Source organism: Micromys minutus (genome assembly GCF_963924665.1).
Source record: "Micromys minutus genome assembly, chromosome: 7".
NCBI classification, from domain to species: Eukaryota; Metazoa; Chordata; class Mammalia; order Rodentia; family Muridae; genus Micromys; species Micromys minutus.
This window is the reverse complement of record NC_137976.1, coordinates 74,932,981-74,954,679: the sequence shown is the minus strand read 5'-3', so window position 1 is coordinate 74,954,679 and position 21,699 is coordinate 74,932,981. Positions and strand designations below refer to the sequence as shown.

At 38.1% G+C, this 21,699-nt stretch overlaps 1 pseudogene across 1 annotated transcript; it reads left to right on the top strand.

The window, feature by feature from the left end:
- Positions 1 to 11,994: 11,994 nt before the first annotated feature.
- On the top strand, positions 11,995 to 13,105 carry LOC308422335 (mortality factor 4-like protein 1; annotated as a pseudogene). The gene has a single exon. The product of its transcript is annotated as a mortality factor 4-like protein 1 (transcript).
- Positions 13,106 to 21,699: the final 8,594 nt, after the last annotated feature.

Genomic DNA, 21,699 nt, shown 5'->3' with positions numbered 1-21,699 from the left:
TCCTGACAAATTTTCCCTGTAATGTGTAAAAAGTGTCCTTCCTTATATTTTTTGATAACTTTTGGTTGAAAATCTACTTTATTCAATATTTGAATGGCTACTCAAGCTTGTTTCTTGGGGTCGTTTGCTTAGAAGTTTTTTTCCCAACCTTTTACTGTGAGATAGTGTCTGTCTTTGTCTCTGAGATGAGTTTCCCTTATGCAGCAAAACACTGCATCCTGTTTCTGTATCCAGTCTGATAGCCTATGTCTTTTTATTGGGGAATTGAGTCCATTTATTTTAACAGATATTAAGGATTAGTGCTATTTTTGCATCTAGAGGTAGAATTGTGCCTGTGTGTCTTTCTTCTTTTGGTTTCTTTGCTTAGGTATTTTCTTGTCTTTACTAGGATGTAGTTTACCTCCTTGTATTTGGTTTTCCACCTATAAGTCGTTGTAGTGCTGGGTTTGTGGTCAGCATTGTATAAATTTAATTTTGTCCTGGAATATCTTGGTCTCTCCATCTATGGTGATTGATAGTTTTGCTGGGTATAGCAGTTTGGGCTGACACTTCAGTTCTTCTAGGGTCTGTATGATGTCTGTCCAGGTTCTTCCAGCTTTCATAGTCTCTGTTGAAAAGCTGAGTATGATTGGTCTGCCTTTATATGTTACCTGACCTTTTTCCCTTAATGGTTTTAGTATTCCTTCTTTGCTTTGGGCACTTGGTGTTTTGACTATTATGTTTCGGGAGGAGTTTCTTTTCTGGTCCACTCTATTTGGAGTTCTGTAGGCTTCTTTTATTCTCATGGTCATCTCATTCTTAAGGGAAGTTTTCTTCTACAATTTTTTGAAGATATTTAATGTGCCTCTTAGTTGATATTCTTTGCCATCTTCTATTCCTATTGTCCTTAGGTTTGGTCTTCTCATTGTGTCCTGGATCTCCTAGACATTTTGGGTTAGGAGCTTTTTGGCTTTTGTATCTTCTCTGACTGTTTTGTCTATGTTTTCAATGTTATCTTCAGCCCCTGAGATTTTCTCTTCCATCTCTTGTAGTCTGTTGGAGATGCTTGCATCAGTGACTCCTGATTTCTTTTTTAGGTTTTCTTCCTACAGGGTTGTCTCTTTTAGTGTTTTCTTTATTGTTTCCATATCCATTTTAAATTCCTTCTTCTATTCCTTCATGTCCTTAGTCTGTTTTCCTCTAGTTCTTTGATTTTTTTGAGTGTTTTTTGTTTTTCCTCTTTAAAATTTGCTATGTCTTTATGCTTTTCTTCCCTTTCTTGTTTAAAGATCTCCATCATCATCTTTAGGTATGATTTCCGGTCTATGTTATTTTTTTTTTCTTTCTGGAGTGTTTGGCATTTCGCTGTTTGCTGTGATAGAGTAGCTGGGTTCTGATGTTGCCAGGTTGTCTTGGTTTCCATTGGGTAAGTTCTTTTGCTTTCCTCTTGCCATCTTGTTGTCAGTGATTGGTTCCTGTCTCTTCTGTGTGCCTGGCCTGTGTCCCTGAATCTCTGCTGTTTTAGTTTGCAAACGGCTTGAGTGTTTGGTTCTTACGAAAGTGCCTTCTGGGTGAAACCGATTCCCAACTGCAGAGTTCCTGCTCTCCAGAAACAATCAGGTCCCGTGTTTTCTGTGTTCTAGGCCTTGCCCCCTCTTTGTCCCGGCTTCTCATAGCACAGTCTCACCAGGTCTGCGTCCCTAGATCTCTGCTGTCCCTGGTGGCTAATGGCCTGAGCATTTGGTCTATGTCTGACATTCTTAAAAGAGCAGCTGTCAGATTTTTGGTATTAGGGTCATAAATTTTGTTGTGACGGTCATAACTCAGAAGAACTGTACAGAACCACAGCAGTAACCTGAGAAGCTTAGAAGCTGCTGTTGCCCCTGTAAGAGTGTCTTGTGCAGATCTTTAGACCATGGCAGGGCTTCTCTAGCAGGTGCAGGGCTTCCAGGGCCGTTTATAAGTTTTTATTGTCCCAATTCAACTGCTGTTGTGGGTTTATGGTTGTAAAGTCTGAGGTAACTTGGGTCTATCTGGTCCTTGGGAACTTCCATGCTGCCACAACCTTCACTCTCCGATCTCTCAATTTAAATATTTTCAGTGGCACTGTCATTTTGGGGGCCCACTTTTGACCTAGCAGTGTCCTAAGACCAACAATATGTTCTTGAAAATATAAAAAGTACCTCATGAGTACTACTTTATACCTATATGCCTGAAAGTATTGTCACATTGTTAGAGTCAATTTTTCCTGTGTTTTACATTCTGTGTTTTGTGTGTATCCTTGCTTGTGTGCTTTCTGATCACTGTTAAACAAACCTTAACACAAATGCTGCGATACCTCTGCAGATACTTGATGAATGAAAAACTTCTATAGAATGAATGATTCGATATTTTGTTAGTCTTTAGGTGCTTGGCAGAGACAGCATGATGCTGAGAGATTCATCATGCTACTGAGAAGTATTCAAGACTTAAACTATGTATTGTTTATTTGTGGAACTTTCCATTTAATCATTTAAGTCAGAAGTTGATTATGGTAACAAAAAACATGGAAAAAGAAACTAAATAAAAGAGACTATTTTCTGTAAATAATGTATGAAAGATTTATAGCAATTATATTTTTAATTCTTAGCATTTTCAAAAGTAGCAGGAAAAGTTATATGTAAAATATCTGGTAGAAAATAGGATGTCTTATTCTTTGGGTGATGTACCCATGAATGTATCCAAAAGATTTAGCTAGATATTACACTGCTGTAATCCAAGTACATGGGGGGAAGAGACAAGAAGACCAAGGATTCAAGTCTGTACCCCTCCACATAAGGACTTTTAGGCCACCCTGATTCAACAGATACCATATCTCAACCTCTCTCCTCTCCAAAAAAGAATTTCTAGAAGCATATACAGCAAACTGTCCTTAACAGGTATCTGTTAAAGGGGAAGGAGTGAGATAGAAGGGAACTCACCTAATCAGGAATAAGAACTATTAAGTTTCTGTCATGACAGACAGCTTAGAATGCTCTAGAGCAACAGTTCTCAACCTGTGATTTGTGACCTCTTGGAGGTCCAGTGAATTTTTCATAGCAGTCACAGCAGACTATACATTATATCAGATATTTACATTTTGATTTATAAGAGTAGCAAAGTTATAATTATGAAGTATCCACAAAAAATAACTTCATGGTTGTGGGTCACAATATGAGGAACTGTATGAAAGCGTTTCCACATTAGAAGGGCTGAGAGCCACTGCTCCAGAGGCAAAAAGATGTCTAGAGTGGGGTGGATGAGTGTGTAACCTCCTGGTGCTTTTGAATGCATGTGAAAAACAACATTAACTCCAATTTAAACTATAAGAAAATTGATGACCTATTTAAAGCAACTTAGTGATTCACATAATCAAAAATCTAGGCCCACTTTCTTCAGTTCTTTGCTGTCTTTGGTGATTGCTTCATTATGAGACCACAAACAAGATAAATGTCAAAACTCCCGGAGGTCACATATTCAGCAGGAAAAATGTTGAAAGTATCATAACAGGGCTATAACAATGATTATCAGGACCTATGCCACAGAAACACATCCTACAGTTTTCCCTTCTGTAAAGAGGTGTGTTCTTGCTGACCGTTTTATAGGCTAGTCTCTTACTAGGGCTAGATGTCCAGTTGCCAATCACAGTGTCTATTGTAGATTGGCAGTGTTGCTATGTTTGCATTTGAAGTGCTTCTGCAAGAAGCTCATGTGGTCGTGTCTTGCTCTGAGTTCTGTTCAGAGGTGGGGCTTTAAGGATGTATTGGGTTTATAAACATTCAACCTTATTAATGGATTCCTAGTTTAATGACATTATTGGGCAGTGGTAGGCCCTGCAAGGAAACAATAGATTCTTGGAAGCCTGTCTTGGAGAGTATATTGTTTCTGAGCTACTCCTGTCAAAGGATCCTGAGGCCTTGGTACTCTTGAGTAACTGAACAAAAACAAGAAAGCCAGATGTCTATGAAACAAAGGTTTCAAAATAATTTTATATCTTTGAAGCTGTCGATTTTGTTACAATATAGGAGCATAGATACAGTAAATGCAATAGGAAGCATTTGGAGGTTTGACAGACAGTTTAATATTGTCAAGACCGCACGTAATTGTGATATTGTTTAACATAGACTGGATGAAAATGGTGTTAGGACTCTCATAGTTTTGGTGTTGTTGTTTAATGCAATATTGTGCAAAAGGGAAGAGGCAGATTACAAGGACAAAGATAGTTATAGATAGATTCAATTTAACATATTCTTGAGGTAAATTTGAAGGATAAATTACTATTTTCTGGTTGGTTCATAATGGACACTCACTAGCCAGGTGCAAAAATTTAGTCCCAGAATTAAATAGAATCCAAGGATGGGATGAGGACAGGAGGTGCCTTGTAGATACATTCTAGATTTGGTATCTTTAGCTTCAACACTGGCTGAGCTCTGCTTAAAAGAGAAGGGTCCCAAGAGCCAAGACTTGTGGCTCTTAACCATTTGGAGATGATGATGAGAATTATAGTGTAAACATGACAGAGGATCAAAGGGTAATAATAATAATAATAATAACAACAACAACAACAACAACAATAACAACAACAACAACAACAACAACAACAACAACAACAACAATACAATTTCCAAAGAAGCAAGCAAGCATTAAATTCCAAGAGGACAGTTGATAGTCACTATGTTGGAAACTTTTAGGCTACTAGTGTCCGTAAAAAGATTTCTCATGGTGAGATAGATGGAGGCAAGTGGAAATCGTCACTGTAGCGCACTGAGGGGAAGGTGAGAGATGAGTGCCACATGGTTTGTCAGGGATCTCTCAAGGAAGCAACACAGCTACAGGTAGTGCATGAAGATGTGGTCAGGAGTATCTCACAAGACTAATAATATAGGAGGTCAAAGAATGCATGTCTGGAAAGAGATTGTTAAAGAGATATTTCTAGCATGGCATAGTGGAAACCATGGAGAGATCAGAATCATTGCTGCCTCCAGGTGCAATTGTGGGCAGACAGTAGGGAAAGGATTGACTTGCAGAACCCTCTCCCCACCTGTTTTCTGTTTTTCTTTCCTCCCTCTCCCCTCTTCCATTCCCTTCTTTCCACCTTTTTTAAAATTTTATTTTCCACCTATCTCCATTTTCCTTCCCTTTCCTTCCTCCCCTCCCCTCCCCTCCCCTCCCCTTCCCTTCCCTTTTCCGCTTTCAATTTTTTTTTATTTTTTAAAGAACATGTCTGTATGTTGCCCAGGTTGCCCTTGGATCACCATCTTTCTGCCACAGTCTTTTAAGTAGCTGGGATTGCCAGTGTATACTGCTAGGTTCAGCTTGACTTTCTAATAACCTTTGAAAATTTTGATGAAAATCTTGGGAAACAGCTTAGTGGGTAAGTCATGTGTCTCACAAGTATGAAGAGTACATTCCAATCCTGAGACCCTATATAAATTGGCAAGCATCTGCAACCTCCGAGATGCTACGGTGAGATGAGATAAGAAAGGAAATTTTTGAAATCATTCCAAGCCTGGATGTATAGTATTGAATAGCAAAGAGACCTTTTATCAAACAAAGTAGAAGGTAAAGACCTACACTCAAGGTTGCATTCTGACTTCCATATGTACACTGTGGCATGTATTCATTCATCAAAATACACACATATCTACATGGAATCACACATGTGAATATACATAGATACATGCACATACATATATCCCGTGTTGTGTGTGTGTGTGTGTGTGTGTGTGTGTGTGTGTAATATATGTGCAAGGTAGAATGATTTCCCCAGATGTCTTCGTGGATTCTTCTGAAACTTCCTTCTTGCAGAGGTTTGATGGTTTTCATGATGCCCAGTACTCATGTGTCTCTGGCACAGTTTTTGGTGATTAATAGACGTTCATGGATGATTGAGGGAGTCAATTTAATCCCCCTTCTCATAACATCATAAACTGTTTTGTGGTACAAACTGTGCCGAGTCTATAAATATTCGTGATCTGTGTGCAAATATTCACATGCAGATAGGTGTAGGAGTTAGTGAGTGAGTTCAAGCTGGACAACTTCAAACCTTTTGGTAGGTGTTTGTTGTCTATGGTTTCATTTATTTGACTACACATGACCCCTCGATGTTGGTACCTGGTACTTACTTTCTCTGTACTAATTCTAGATCTTAGTAAACAGATTTGTATTTGCTTTTGTATATTCTTAGTGTCTTAGTTTTCCAGTGTTGCTGTAACAAGATACTTGAAACTGGTAACTTGCAAAATAAGGAGTTTGTTTGGCTCACTATTCTAGGGAGTATAGGTTACAGATATTATGGGGCTAGTGTTCTTGTAAGAAACCACTGGCTATATTACCTAATAACCATTATGGTTAGAATCTGGATTATAGCTCAAAAATTGTATGTTGGAGGTTTGGTCTCCAGGGTAACAGTGTTCAGAGATGGAGTCTTGAGAAGTGATTAGACCATGAGGGTTGGCTCTAAGCCCCATCACTGAACTACCCTACTAATGAGTTCATAGCTAATGAATATTAAGAATTGGGGCCTAGTTGGAAATTCAGGACTATTTTGAGGAAGTGGGTCACTGGTCCTTTTTCTGTGTCATTCTGGCTGCCCTGAAATGAGCAACATCTTTTGCCATATGCTTTTGCCAGCTTGATGGTGTGTCTCAGCTTAGCAGGCTCAACATGGACCGAAATCTGAGCCAAAATAAATCTTTCTCCTTTCAGCTGATTCCTATCAGTATTTTGTTTGGGCTGTGAGAGAAAAAGATTGTAAATGAGCAGGAAGTGGACATGGAAAGAGACCTAAGCACAAGCCTCGTTCTCCAAAGACCCAATCCGTTATTTAGAGACACCTTCAATCATAGGAGTAGAGCATCTCCATCTCCTTTTTGTTTTCTTTAAGCAAAGTTCTCCTAGGATGGCCCAGGCTGGTGTGAAACTCCAGCATTGACAACCTGAGTGCTGTGGTTACCTCACACAGTTGGTCCCTTTTTTTCACTTCAACTCTGTCACCACACTGAGGACCATATTTCTGGAATTTGAAATTTTGCAGGACAAACTACGCTCAAAATGCAGCACTTTGTGCTGTTACTTTGAAGTTTTCTTCATGTGCAGATTCCTCCCAATAGTTTAAGCTTACTCCTCAGGGTGTGCCTTTCTTACTGTATGCTATTGCTAAATGTTATTCAAAGTAAAATTTATGATTTTTATAGATGATGAAGCAACTTATAAGAGGAATGACATAAATTAGTTTTTATCATCTTTGCTGATGAACTTAAATAATGCAGACAGATAATGGATTCTTCCTCAAACAGGAAGATTTTCACTTCCCAAGTTTGGCTGAACACTGTTCATTGAATGCGGTGTTTCTTGATGCTGTGGGGGAAGCAAAGGCCTTTATGATCCTCAGGTGCCAGTTTGGCAGTGCAAAAACAAAGGGATATTTAAAGAAAGTCGTTGCACATTTAATTAATCTCAAAATTGTTTCTCCACATTTGTACATTGTGTAATATTTCAGATCTTCAAATGCCTTTTTGGATTTGGACCTGGCTCCATTAGTCCTTGTGTTGTAACTGTCCATTTTGCCATAGGGAGGGAGTGGAGAAGGGATTAGTTGTCTGTTTTCCCCTTCCAGAGAACTGCCAAAGTAAATTTGATTCTTGCAGATGAAGTCACTTTTAAAATTGTGGTTCTCTGGTTCTCCTGCAGCTCATTTGGCTGAGGACAGAGCAAATCTGAGAGGCCAGCAGAGAGGGCTGCCAAGAACCTCCCTGTCCTGGCTGAGGCTTCTGTTCCCTTGCACTGGGGTCAGCTTGGGAGTCTTCCTGAATCTGAAGGATGAAAAGCCAGACTTAAACAGACTTGCTTACCTGAGTGCTCAGAATCACATCTTCATTTGCTGATTGTCCTCCAAGTCTACTCTGGAGACCCCTGGAGGTCAGTTATGATTGTTCTTCTGTCTCCAGGGAGCAGCTTCGCCTGTGAAATACTGAAGGAAATTGGCATTGGGCTATGTTCTCAGGTGTAACAATCTTAGTAAAAGCAAAGTTATTATAGGAAACACTTTGTATCCTTTTGACTATTAGAATATTGAAAAAAAATAGCCTTCAAGAAATTGGAATTTTTTCAAGAATCTTAAAATGAGAGAAAAAAACACTGGGACCCACTGCCAGCTAGAGGAGGAACTTTTCTCCCAGAAAGATACTTTAATACAGTTGTGATAACTTCTATTGCACAAATGATGGAGGTTGAGACAATGACGGGACCTTGACCAGGACTACTCAGTTACACGTGTCTCTGGACTTCTACTTAAATTTGTGCCTTGTATTGGTACGATAAACATGAACTTGAGGGTAGCAAGAACTTTTTCTTGCTCTTCACAATGTAACCACATTGAATAAATATTTTTTTCTGCTTTCCACTGTTACTTGTTCCTGTAATTGGTCTATTGAGGATGGCGATTGCATTTAGCTTGTTAGAGCTACCAGGGCCCAGACTCTGTGCCTGAAAGCTCTGACAACAGAGGTTTGCAGAAGTTAGAGTTTACCATTCTTTGTGTCTCTTCTCTATCATTTGTGGATTTAAAGACAGCAGGAGGGGACTATCAACATGCTTTAAGTGCTCATGAGAATATGGTGGAAAGAGCAGGAGTAATGGAGTCAGACTGGTCTGGAGAGCATTAGGCAAGTCATCTGCAGATCAACCCTACATCTGGCCTCAGCAATTTTATGGCTAGAAGTATTGGTGTTGTAACAGTTATACAAAGAAATTTTAGTGTTCAGAAAAGTTACAGGAAGTGATCTTCCTAAGCAATGCTTTGCATGACTAGAGATTATAAATGTTAACATTTAGGTTTAGTCTTGTTGTCTATGAGATGGAGCTGTGCTGGGGAGTGATAAGGTCATGTGTGGAACAATGCTTAGCTGGTAGCAAGTATTTGTAGTAAGTACATATATTATCATTGCCTTTTACAGTTCTTTAGTTTGAAGTGGGTCACACCAAAGCCCAGAATAGCTGGGTGAGTTACCCAATAGTGCACACTGTTCAGTGACAGAACTCAAGGAAATATAATTTTTTAACCTGTTTCCTTAGTTGATTGGACATCATTCAGATCTTCTGAATAATTTTTCATGAACTAATAAATAAAATCACTCTAATTATCTTTTTATGATTATTTTTTAATATTTAAAAGTACTTATGTGAAAATGAGAGATGTTATAGGTAAGATTCAGCCCATGTTTGACATCATTTGGTTCATAGAAACCACATTTTTTCTAATTTTCATTTATGTTTAAAAAAAAACCTTTGTTTTCCAGTTTCCACCTGCACCTGGAGCTGACCTGGTTCCAGAGCTTTCTGTACCCAGACCCCTCTGGGAGAGCACTGGTATCACAGGGGTAATGACACATCTGACAGCACAGATAAGACCATCACTTCTGTTCAAATTCCTGGGACAAGAGGAACCAGTCCGGAGCCCTCAGGACACAGGAACCAAGGAGCAATCTGAAACAGGATTTTTCCAGTTTCTGTCTGTGCCCTGTGGTGACCCTATCCCACAGCTCTCTATACCTGGACCATGCTAGGAGATAATTGGTCCCCCAGTAGTGCTGACACAAAGACTTACAGGAGGGTCAAATCACAGCCAGAATCAGCAAGACCAGCTAATACAAGAGATAAGCAGATGGCAAGAGGCAAGTTCAAGAACCTAGGCAACAGAATCCAAGGCCACTAGGCATCATCAAAACCCAGTTCTCTCACCACAAAATGTCCAGGACACCCCAACACACCAGAAAAGCAAGGTACTGATTTAAAGTCACAATTCATGATGATGTTAGAGGACTTTAAGGTCATAAATAACCCCAATAAAGAAATAGAGGACAACACAGGCAAACATGTAGCAGCCCTAAAAGAGAAAACACACACAAATAAACATAAATTCCTTAGGGGATTACAGAAAAACATGACTGAACAGGTGAAGGAATTGAACGAAACCACCCAGGATCTAAAAATGGAAATAGAAACAATGAACTAATCACAAAGGAAGACAACCCTGGAGATAGAAAACCTAGGAAAGAAATGAGGAGTCAGACGCAAGCATCATCAACAGAATATAAGAGAGAGAAGTGAGAATCTCAAGGGCAGTGGATACCACAGAACACATTGACACAACAGTCAAAGAAAATGCAAAATACAAAAATCTACTAACCCAAAACATCCAGGAAATCCAGTCCACAATGAGAAGATCAAATCTGAGAATAATAGATATAGAAGAGAGTAAAGATTTCCAACTTAAAGGGCCAGTAAATAACTTCAACAAAATTATTGAAGAAAAATTTCCTAACCTTAAGAAAGAGATGCCCATAAACATACCAGAAGCCCACAAAACTCTAAATGGACTGAACCAGAAAAGAAATTCTTTCTGCCACATAATAGTCAAAACAGCAAATGCACAAAACAAGGAAAGAATATTAAAAGAAATAAGGAAAAAGGTCAAGTAACATATTAAGGCAGACCTATCAGAATAATACCAGACTTCTCAACAGAGACTATGAAAGCCAAAAGATATTGTGCAGATATCATACAGAGCCTAGGAGAACAGAATTGCCAGTCTAGGCTACTATATCCAGCAAAACTCTCAAGTACCATAGATGGAGAAACTAAGATATTTCACGACAAAACCAAATTTACACAACATCTTTCTACAAATTAATTTTGCAAAGGATAATAGATGGAAAACTTCAACACAGGGAAGGAAACTACACCTTGGAAAAAGCAAGAAAGTAAGCTTTTTGCAAGAAACCCAAAAGAAGATATCCACACAAACATAATTTCACCTTAATATAATAACAACAAAACTAGCAGGAAACAACAATCATTGTTTCCTAATATCTCTCAACATCAATGGACTTGATTTCTTAATAAAATGACATAGACTAGCAGACTGGATACATAAAGAAGACACAACATTTTGCTGCATATAGGAGACACACCTCAGTGTCAAAGACAGACACTATTTTAAAGTAAAAGGCTAGAAAACAATTTTTCCAAGCAAGTGGTCCCAAGCAACAAGCTGGAGCAGCCATTCTAATATCAAATAAAATCGAGTTTCAACCAAAAGTTATCAAAAAAAAAAAAAAAAAAAAAAAAAAAAAGGAAAAACACTTTATACTTGTCAAAGCAAAAAGCCACCAAGATGAAATCTTGTAGCCCATCCTAATCACTGGAATTTTCTCTTACCAGTCTCACAGTAAAATTTCAGCCTATTTTGCTTTAGTGTTGGAATTTCCGAGTTACAAATTGGTGTGCTTATGGTCCTCCCAGCACAGTATCCTGTCATTGTAGTTTTATTAAATAACTGTTGAATAAATGAGTGTAGAACAAGAGATATACAAAGCAAGATCTTATTTCACACAGTGGGTGCTCCCAGGACCAAGTGATAAATTCAACTTGGAGTCTTGAAGAAGGAGTTGTGAACCAGAATGGAAAGATGGTCTGGTACCTCTTGGGGTCATAAGAGAAGAGGGAACAGGCTGGTCAAAAAAAAAAAAAAAAAAAAAAAAAAAAAAAAAAAAAAAACCATTGGGTCTTTATGTATCTATTTTAATAAGTTCCTAGAGCATAGCTGATATTCAGTTTAGTGATTCTGGTATGTACAGAATGTGCAAGATTTTGAGGAACAGGCTAGCAATAAAAATATTAACTAAGACAATGCCTTTGAGATAAAAAGAAACTAACCTGATAAAAAGGATGTATAATATATAAAAATTGAAGCACTGAGTCATAATCACACACTACTCTAAGTGATTCAGACTATCTGGAAGAAAATGTGAATAGAGCAAATGTGAGAATGGGAAACCAGCACAACCATGACATTGGAAACATGCCTTGACTCCTCTGTCCATGCACAGGCATCATCCTGAGTCCAACTGTGGCCATTTACTCTTCGGTGCTGGTCACTTTTTTCTAAACATTTCTGGTACAAAAAATAAAACCTGAAATTGGGTGGGGTAGAGAGTAGGGGGCGGTAGTCGGGGGTGGTGGGAGAAGGAGGAGGCGGCGAATCACTTATAAATGGCGCCCAAGCAGGACCCGAAGCCTAAATTCCAGGAGGGTGAGCGAGTGCTGTGCTTTCATGGGCCTCTTCTTTATGAAGCAAAGTGTGTAAAGGTTGCCATAAAGGACAAACAAGTGAAGTACTTTATCCATTACAGTGGTTGGAATAAAAATTGGGATGAATGGGTGCCGGAAAGCAGAGTACTCAAATACGTGGATACCAATTTGCAGAAACAGCGAGAACTTCAAAAGGCCAATCAGGAACAATATGCAGAGGGCAAGATGAGAGGGGCTGCTCCAGGGAAGAAGACATCTGGTCTGCAACAGAAAAACGTTGAAGTGAAAACAAAAAAGAACAAGCAGAAAACACCTGGAAATGGAGATGGTGGTAGTACCAGTGAGACACCTCAGCCTCCTAGGAAGAAGAGAGCCCGGGTAGATCCTACTGTTGAAAATGAAGAAACATTTATGAACAGAGTTGAAGTTAAAGTGAAGATTTCTGAAGAGCTGAAACCATGGCTTGTGGATGACTGGGATTTAATTACCAGACAAAAGCAGCTTTTTTATCTTCCTGCCAAGAAGAATGTGGATTCCATTTTGGAGGATTATGCAAATTATAAGAAGTCTCGAGGAAATACAGATAATAAGGAATATGCTGTTAATGAGGTTGTGGCAGGGATAAAGGAGTACTTCAATGTAATGTTGGGCACTCAGCTGCTCTACAAATTTGAGAGACCTCAGTACGCTGAAATTCTGGCCGATCACCCCATGCACCCATGTCCCAGGTGTATGGAGCGCCACATTTACTGAGATTATTTGTGCGAATTGGAGCGATGTTGGCCTATACACCTTTAGATGAGAAAAGCCTTGCTTTATTACTGAACTATCTACATGATTTCCTCAAGTACCTGGCGAAGAATTCTGCAACTTTGTTCAGTGCCAGTGATTATGAAGTGGCTCCTCCCGTGTACCATCGGAAAGCTGTGTGAGGGGTGTGCTCTCTCTCACTTGTGCTTGGGTCTCTGTAAACAGTTTGGTTCTTAGTCCTTCTCTTGTACAAATGATATACTTTGAAGACCGTTAGTGTATAACAGAGTTGATGTTTGTTTTCTGTTTAAACAGAGAAAATAAAAGGAGTAACTGCTCAAAAAAAAAAAAAAAAAAAAAAAAACAAAAAAAACAAAAAAAACAAAAAAAAAAAAAAAAAACAAACAAACAAAAAAAAAAAACAAAAAAAACAAAAAATAAAACCTATCCCAGGACATGAGGAGAAAGGGGTCTTTCTTCAATTCTGGGACCTTGTGCCAGCATGGAAGTGTCCAGCTTTAGTCCTGGGAACAAGAACTTTATAGCCTGGACCAGACATTCTGGTGACCCCAAAGAGACCTGCCAGTGTCTAACCCACAGCATTTTTCTGTTGTCTAATAATACAAAACTGATAAAAATTATACATGTATATCTAGCTTGCTAATTCTGTCAAGTAGAATTAACTTTATGTCAGATCAAAACATAATAAAACAGACAAACTTATCAAACCATCAGTTGACTTCAGCAATGGAGAGAATGGGGTATATGAACTGGGCTCTGGGGTAATGAGAGTCTCATGGTCTCTGCTTCTATTCTGTGGTACCAGAGCAGGTGTCTGGGCTCACACAGGGAGCCAGATTTCTGAGGAGCTAACAGTACCTGCTACTTAAAGTGAATTCAGAAGAAAAATGATGTCTATAGCACAAGGCTGAAGACAGGCCAACTTTCATCCACTTAATAAACCTAAAATCCAACTGGTGACTAGTTTGTCTCCACTCCCTATGACCAGTGCTAGCCCACCGACACAGAACTTTGTGTATAAATGTGTGCCGCATCATTTATTTCATGGTTACTCACCTCCTTTCTGTCGTTCACAGTATAGTAGTATTTTAAGATCTCATGTTCTTGACTAAATTTACTTCAGCCTGTAACTTCACTAATGTATTTTAAGAACCTAATATTTACTAAACCCTGGCACTTGCTAGACTATTGGGGTGAAACACTGGAGGCTTTTTTTACCCACTATTTGGCATTCAGAAGGTCAGATTCAAGTACAGATACACCTCAGTACATAACACTTTGGCACAGAAGGCTTTTTTCCCCCTGTGAAAACCAAGAGCAAATGATTTAGCTGCTTTAAAATCTAAAAATATAGCTTATTAGTTCAAAATGCCATTTGCAGTCACACAACTCTGGGAACACTGGAGTTTGAAAATAATTTACAATTTGCCAAAAAGCATCTAATTGCATTTTCTATTTTGAATAACAAAATAAAAACCAAAGTATTTTGGTATAAATTTGTACCTGTATAGTAAATTTTTATGAATTTTAGTGAATTAGGTGGGGCCTTAAGAATGAGCTCTTTAGCCACAGACATTTATTCAACTAACCACAATGTTTTACCAAACATTTCAGAAATCAACACATTGCATTATTAAAATGAGTGTTCAAGTTTGGGTTAAAATTATTTTTAAATCCTACAGCAACCTTTACTCAGGGCTGTTCACAGTGAACAGAACAAATGGTTTCTGTTTCCTCAGAGCTCACCAATGAAGGCGAAAGATTTAAAACAAGGATTAAACAAATATAAATTAAATAGTAAAGAAATGAACTAATTCAAGTGTGTTCTAGTAACACACCAGTCTAAGATGAGATAGAACATTTGCTTGGTGTTGTGTTTAGTGGGACACTGCCCTCTGGCTCCCAATATGTTCTAAATCATGACAGAGGCCAGCAGTCACAGCCCTTATCCCACACTGATCTCCTTTATCCTCAAAGTCCAAACCACGGCCCTAGAAATTAGAGTAAATTAATTCTCCTGAACATTCTCCCAAACCATTCTTCAATTTTGCAGACAAATCTTGTCCCTTCCTCTTCTGATATGTACCCAGAATCTCTCCACAGTCATCAGCAGAGTGCTGAATCCCCACTGGGGTTACAATCCAATTTATAGATGACTATGAAGGCTTATTTTAAGTTCTTTTTTTGAACTTTAAATTTTTATTAATATACTATTAATAATATAATGTGTATCATATCATTAATATACATAAATAAATGAAAGAATCTTAAATTTCAGCATACAATAATTAAATAAATCAATATTTAAACAAATCAAACATGTAGAAGCCCTTAGAGAATTACAGGAAAACACAAGCAAACAGGTAAAAGAATTGAACAAAACCATTCAGGATCTAAAGATAGAGATAGAAATAATAAGGAAATGAAAAAGGATGACAACCCTGGAGATAGAAAATCTAGAATAAAGATCAGGAGTCATAAATGCAAGCATCATTAACAGAACACAACAGATGAGAAAAATGATCTCAGGGGCAGAAGATACTATAGAAAACATTGACACTATAGAAAGTGCGGGCCCCCGATTATTCAGGGGAGCAGGAATCCTGCTGTAGTGTCTCGGTTTTCACCTGGCGGGCCCCTGCATGCAGAACAGGTGCTCAGGCCATCTGCTACCAGGAACAGCGGAGATCCAGGGACACAGACCTTGTGAGACTGCACTGTGAGTAGCCTCTGAGCAGAGATGTCTGTGCAGAGCACTTGAAAAGGGCACCCCCCATTGGTTCAGAGGAGCAGGAACACTGCATTAGGGTCTTTGTTTCCACCTGGCAAGCCCATGCGGGCTGAACAGGTGCTCAGGCCATCTGCTACCAGGAACAGCAGAGATCCAGGGACACAAGCCAGGTACATGTGAGAGATGGGAACTAATCACTGAAAACAAGACCACATTATAATCACAGACAAGAAGATGACAAGAGGAAAGCAAAAGAACTTACCCCAGGAAAACCAAGACAACCTAGCAACACCAGAACCCAGGTCTCCCATAACAGCAAATAGTGGGATGTCAAACACTCCAGAAAAAGAAGACTCAGACTCAAAATCATACCTCAAGATGATGATAGAGATCATTAAACAAGAACAGGAGGAAAAGCATAAAGAAAAAGAAGCTTTTAAAGAGGAAACACGAAAAACACTCAAAGAAATCAAAGAACTAGAGGAAAACAGAACCAAAGAGATGAAGGAACTGAAGAAGGAATTTAAAATGGAAATGGAAACAATAAAAAAAAACACTAAAAGAGACAATCCTAGAGGTAGAAAACCTAAAAAAGAAACGTCAGATGCAAGCATTTTCAACAGACTACAAGAGATGGAAGAGAAAATCTCAGGGGCTGAAGATAACATTGAAAACATAGACAAAACAGTCAGAGAAGATGCAAAAACAAAAAACTTCCAAACCCAAAATGTCCAGGAGATCCAGGACACAATGAGAAGACCAAACCTAAGGAAAATAGGAGGGCAAAGAGTATTAACTAAGAGGCACAGTAAATATCTTCAACAAAATGGTAGAAGAAAACTTCCCAACCCTTAAGAATGAGATGACCATGAGCATAAAAGAAGCCTACAGAACTCCAGATAGAGTGGGCCAGAAAAGAAATTCCTGCTGACACATAATAGTCAAAATGCCAAGTGCGCAAAGAAAAGAAAGAATATTAAAAGCAGTATGGGAAAAAGGTCATGTAAAATATAAAGGTAGAACAATCAGAATCACACCCGATTTCTCAACAGAGACTATAAAAGCGAGAAGATTCTGGAAAGACATCATGCAGACCCTAAGAGAACACAAGTGTCAGCCTCAGCTGCTATACCCAGCAAAACTATCAATCACCATAGATGGAGAGACCAAGATATTCCAAGACAAAACTAAATTTACACAATATCTGACCACAATCCTAGCACTACAACGAATTATAGGTGGAAAACCCAATACCAGGTGGGAAAGTACATCCTAGTAAAAACAAGAAAATACCTAAGAAAGAAAACCAAAAGAAAAAAGACACACAAGCACAATTCTACCTTTAAAAGTAAAAATAGCAGGAAAGAGCAACCACTATTCCTTAATATCTGTTAACATAAATGGACTCAATTCCCCAATAAAAATATAGGCTATCAGACTGGATACATAAACAGAAATCTGCATTTTGTTGCACACAGGATTCTCATCTCAGAGACAAAGATAGACACTATTTCAGAGTAAAAAGTTGGCAAAAAACCTTCCAAGCAAATGGCCCTAAGAAGCAAGCTGGAATGGCCATTCTAATATTGAATAAAGTAGATTTTCAACCAAAAGTTATCAAAAGATAAGGAAGGACACTTTTTACTCATTACAGAGAAAATTTGTCAGGAGGAACTCTCAATCCTTAACATATATGCTCCAAATACAAGAGCACACATATTCATAAAAGAAACCCTACTAAATCTCAAAAAAATACATTGCACCCCACACAATAATAATGGGAGACCTCCACACCCTACTCTCATCAATGGACAGATCATGGAAACAGAAGCTGAACAAGGACACAGTGAAACCAGCAGAGGTTATGAACCAATTGGAATTAATAGACATCTACAGAACATATCATCCTAAAACAAAAGAATACACCTTCTTCTCAGCACCTCATGGCACCTTCTCCAAAATTGACCATATAATTGGTCACAAAAAAAGCCTTAATAGATTTAAGAAGATTGAAATACTCCCATGTATTCTTATCAGATCACCATGACCCAAGGCTGGTCTTTAATAACAACAAAGACAACAAAAAGCCCATATACACATGGAAACTAAACAATCCTCTATTAAATGATAGCATGGTCAAAGAAGAAATAAAGAAAGAAATTAAGGATTTTCTAGAATTCAATGAAAATGAAAACACCACATACCCAAACCTATGAGATGCAATGAAAGCAGTACTGAGAGGAAAACTCATAGCTGTGAGTCCTTACAAAAAGAAACTGGAAAGAGCGTACACTAGCAACTTGACAGCAGAGTTGAAAGCTCTAGAACAAAAGGAAGCAGATACACCCAAGAGGAGTAGACGGCAAGAAATAATCACACTCAGAGCAGAAATTTCCAAATAGAAACAAAAAGAGCCATTCAAAGAATTAACAAAACCAAAAGCTAGTTCTTCGGGAAAATTAACTAGATTGACAAACCCTTAGCCAGACTAACTAGAGGGCAAAGAGAGAGTATCCAAATTAACAAAATCAGAGAGGAAAGTGGAGACATAACAACTGAAACTGAGGAAATTCAAGAAATCATGAGATCCTACTACAAAAGCCTATACTCAACAAAGCTGAAAAATCTGGAGGAAATGGCTGAATTCCTAGACAGATACCAGATACTAAAGTTAAATTGGGACCATGTAAACCATTTAAATAATCCCATAACACCGAAAGAAATAGAAGAAGTCATCAAAAACATCCCAACCAAAAAAAGTTCAGGTCCAGATGGGCTCAGTGCAGAGTTTTATCAGACATTTATTGATGACATAATATCATTACTCTCCAAACTATTCCACAAAATAGAATCCGATGCAACACTACCTAACTCATTTTTTTTGTGCCACAATAACCCTCAGTCCTAAATCACACAAAGACCCTACAAGGAAAGAGAACTTCAGACCAATCTCATTTATGAACATTGATGCAAAAATACTCAACATAATCCTTGCAAACCAAATCCAAGAGCACATCAAAACGATCATTCACCATGATCAAGTAGGCTTCATCCCTGGGATGCAGGGATGGTTTAATATAAGAAAATCCATCAATGTAATCCACCATATAAACAAAAAGAAAAAAACCACTTGGTCATCTCACTAGATGCTGAGAAAGAATCTTCAAAATTCAACACCTCTTCATTTTAATAGTCTTGGAAAGAACAGGAATCCAAGGCCCATACCTAAACATAATAAAAGCAATATATAGCAAACCAATACCCAACATCAACCTTAACAGTGCAAAATTTGAAGCAATCCCACAAAAATCAGGTACTAGACAAGGCTGCCCACTCTCCCCCTACCTATTCAACATCATACTGTAAGTGTACCTCATTTTATGTGGATGTCTTTGATCCATTTGGACTTAAACTTTGTACAGTAGATAAGAGGGATAGATTTGCTTTCTCTATGATGACTGCCAGTTCAAACAGCACCATTTGTTGAAGAGGCTGTTCTTTTTCCATTGAATGTATTCAGCTTCTTTGTCAAAGATTAATGATGATAGCTGTGTGGGTTCATATCTGGGTCTTTGATTCTATTCTATTGTTCCACCTGCCTCCCTCTGTACCAATATTAGTCAGTTTTTGTTACAAGTGGTCTGTAATACAGCTTGAGGTCAGGGCTGGTGATTTCCAAAGATTTTTTTTTTTTTTATTGTTGGGAATGGTGTTTGTTATCCTGCGTTTTTTATTATTCCAAATGAATTTGTAAATTGCTCTTTCCAACTCTATTAAGAATTGCCTTGGAATTTTGAGGGGGCATTGCATTGAATTTGTAGATTGCCTTAGGCAAGATGTCTATTTTTACAATGTTGATTCTTCCGATCCATGAGCATGGGAGAGCATGGGAACATCTTCTGAGGTCTTCAAATGTCTTCTTCAGAGGCTCTAAGTTTTTTCTTTCTTTCTTTCTTTCTTTTTTTTAAACAAATCTTGATTACAATCAAACCAAGTATTTTATATTCCTATGGCTATTGTGAATGGTGTTGATTCTCTAATTTTTCCTCAGCCTCTTTGTCCTTTCAATAGAGGAATATTACTGATTTGCTCAAATTAATTTTATATCCAGCCACTTTACTAAAGGTGTTCATCAGCTGTAAAATTTCCCTGTTGGAATTTTTAGTCACTTAAGTATACTATCATATCATCTGCAATTAGTGATATTTTGACTTCCTTTTCAATTTGTATTCCTTTGACCTCTTTTTGTTGTCTTATTGCTCTGGTTTTTACTTCAAGTACTATATTGAATATGTAGGGAGAGAGTTGACAGCCTTGTCTAGTTTCTGATTTTAGTGGGATTGCTACAAGTTTCTCTCCATTTACTTTGATGCTGGCTCCTCATTTGTTATATATATGCTTTTACTATGTTTAGGCATGGGCCTTGAATTCCCACTCTTTCCAAGACTTTTATCATATAGAGGTTTTGAATTTTGTCAAATGCTTTCTCAACATAGAGATCATGTGATTTTTTTCTTTTCTTTTTTTTAACTTTATTTTTAAAAAACAAAGATAAAAGAAAAAAATTTAAACATTTTTGCATAAATGTATACAAATACAATTGTGTCAGTGCTTGCTTTTTGTTTTTATTTTGTTTTTTTTTAAGGTTTGATACTCTGCATTCAGGTCTTACTAGTTACAATGAGCAAAAAGTACATGTAAAACAGGATGTAACCCAGAATTAGTCAACGTTTTCTTGGTGTGTAAGGATTGAGCATGACGTTTTTTGTTTTTTGTTTTTGTTTTCTTTTGTATTCTTTTTTTCTTGAACTTCACACAGTCTGTGAGTTGTTTCTGGGGCAGTCCGAGCCTCTCGGGTTAGCATCCCAATATCAGTGACTGCATATCATGTCTGTTCTTTTGTGACTGGGTTATCTCACTCAGGATGATATTCTCTAGATGCAACCATTTTCTTAGGAATTTGGTTAAGTCATTGTTTCTGATAGCTGAGTAGTACTCCATTGTGTAAATGTACCACAATTTTTGTATCCATTCATCTACTGAAGGACATCTGGGTTCTTTCCAGCTTCTGGCTATTATAAATAGGGCTGCTATGAACATTGTGGTGCATGTATCTTTGTTGCATATTGGAGTGTCTCTGGGGTATATGCCCAGAAGTGGAATAGCTGGATCTTCAGGTAGTACTATGTTCAATTTTCTGAGGAATCGCCAGACTGATTTCCAGAGTGGTTGTACCAGTTTACAATCCCACCAACAGTGGAGGAGTGTTCCTCTTTCTCCGCATCCTCACCAGCATCTGTTGTCATTTGAATTTTTGATCTTAGCCTTTCTGACTGGTGTGAGGTGGAATCTCAGGGTTGTTTTGATCTGCATTTCCCTGATGACTAGGTATGTCAAGCACTTCTCAGCCATTCCATATTATTCAACTGAGAACTTTTTGTTCAGCTCTGTACCCCATTTTTAATAGGATTGTTTGATTCTCTGGTGTCTAGCTTCTTGAGTTCTTTGTATACCTTGGATATAAAGCCTCTATCTGATGTGGTGTTGGTAAAGATCTTTTCCTAATTTGTTGGCTGCCATTTTGTTTTCTCAACAGTGTCCTTAGCTTTTCAGAAACTTTGCGATCTCATTAAGTCCCATTTGTCAATCTTTGACCTTAGAGCCTGAGCGATTGGTGTTTTGTTCAGAAAATTTACTCCTGTGTCTATGTGTTCTAAGGTGTTCCCTACTTTTTCTTCTAACAGTTTCAGTGTATCTGGTTTAATGTGAAGATCTTTGATCCACTTGCACTTTAGCGTTGTACAAGGAGATAAGAAAGGGTCTATTTTCATTCTTCTGCATGCTGAGTGCCAGTTGGACCAACACCATTTGTTGAAGAGGCTGTTCTTTATCCATTGAATGTTTACAACTCTTTTTTCAAAAATCAAGTGACCATATGTGTGAGGGTTCAAATATGGATCATCTATTCTATTCCATTGATCCACGTGCCTATTTCTGTACCAGTACCATGCAGTTTTTAACACAATTGCCTTGTAATATTGCTTGAGGTCAGGGATGGTGATTCCCAGAGATGTTTTCTGGTTATTCAGGATGGATTTCAACTTTCT